The following is a 1774-nucleotide window of genomic DNA, read 5'->3' as shown; positions in this document are numbered from 1 at the left end:
GCATGCGCGCACCCGAGTATGTGTGCGCGCGTGCGTGCGTGCGTGCGTGCGTGCGTGCGTGCATGCGCGCACCCGAGTATGTGTGCGCGCGTGCGTGCGTGCGTGCGTGCGTGCGTGCATGCGCGCACCCGAGTATGTGTGCGCGCGTGCGTGCGTGCGTGCGCGCGTGTGTGTATGCGCGCATGTGTGTGCGTGCGTGCGCGTGTACGTGCGTGCGTGTGTGTATGCGCGCGTGTGTGTGCGTGCGAGTGTGTATGCGCGCGTGTGTGTGCGCGTGTGCGTGCGTGCGTGCGCGCATGTGTGCGTGCGAGTGTGTATGCGCGAGTGTGTGTGCGCGCGTGCGTGCGTGCGTGCGCGCATGTGTGCGTGCGAGTGTGTATGCGCACGTGGGTGTGCGCGCGTGCGTGCGTGCGTGCGCGCATGTGTGCGTGCGTGCGTGTATGCGCGCGTGTGTGTGCGCGCGTGCGTGCGTGCGTGCGCGCATGTGTGCGTGCGTGTGTGTATGCGCGCGTGTGTGTGTGTGCGCGCGTGCATGTGTGCGTGCGTAATGACGCGTGCATCCGCGTTCGGAGAGCGGTGGCGAGAGTAACTGCTGAAATGTAAAGTACCGGAACTATATATCTGACTCAACCGATTAAGTGCTGTTAACAGGACAGGCAACCCCAGCGAGCGAGAGAGAAGGGGGGAGGGGGAGGGAAAGAGAGAGCCTTCTGTGTTTACACCGCCGGCAGAGACTCGTAACCCAACACCCGTGTGTCACTCGTGGTCCTCAAGCTGACTACGTATTAAACCATTACGTTATCGGTAAGGGTGTATCGACAGGCTTATAGGGAAAGAATTATTCTTGCTACAATCTAACAATGCTACAGGGTAATCTTTCTAGAATGCTCTGCTACATTTAAATATTAAATGTATTAATTAATTGTAATGCCACCGATGTACTGAGCAAGAGCGAGAATCATGGTCAGCGTAGGAAATTTCATATCGGTAGAATGTTGTGCGTTTTTGAGAGGATTTTTAAAAGCAAATAATCCTACATGCTTGCGTTCTGAAATTTAAACGACGGAGCACCGCTCAATAACATATGCTTTCCTGCAGATCGTACATCTACAGAACCACAGCGTGCATAGTCCTATACCGATATACTATACAGTACAGGAAGTGTATGCGGCGGCTTACGGATTTTAATGGCGCAATTTCGAAGCGATTTTTTTGTCGACCATCTTGTTTACACGTGTTCTTAAATTCCCGGGCAGCGCTATAATTTAAATACTTACAATGTGCCATGTCACCACTGGCCAACACTTACATGAGGGCGAATGAAGAGCAAGTGGGAGTCAAGAGCGACACAGTTCGGGGTTAACCATACAAAATCTATCATATATTCGGTTTACGATTTTTGCATCGTTGTTTTACATATATGAGAAGATGTTTGTTTACCACTGATATAGTCGATATCGCTAACATAACACAGCAAGAATCAGACAACGTGTGAATATTGCAAACATCTCAACCTAATTTCCAATAATTAACATTTTTGCATATATATAAACTATTTGCCGTAAATTAAAAACTTATGATGTATATATTTAAAAAGCGTGTCAAACACAGAATACGCACTCGGTGTGTGTGTGTGTGTGTGTGTGTGTGTGTGTGTGTGTGTGTGCGTGCGTGTGTGTGTGTGTGTGTGTGTGTGTGTGTGTGTGTGTGTGTGTGTGTGTGTGTGTGTGCATCCGCGAGCGGGTGCAGCTTCAACATTACCTACCATTAGCTC

Source organism: Priapulus caudatus, unplaced genomic scaffold, assembly GCF_000485595.1.
Source record: "Priapulus caudatus unplaced genomic scaffold, Priapulus_caudatus-5.0.1 Scaffold1136, whole genome shotgun sequence".
Taxonomy (NCBI): domain Eukaryota; kingdom Metazoa; phylum Priapulida; class Priapulimorpha; order Priapulimorphida; family Priapulidae; genus Priapulus; species Priapulus caudatus.
The sequence above is the reverse complement of the archived record's forward strand: the minus strand, read 5'-3'. Positions refer to the sequence as shown.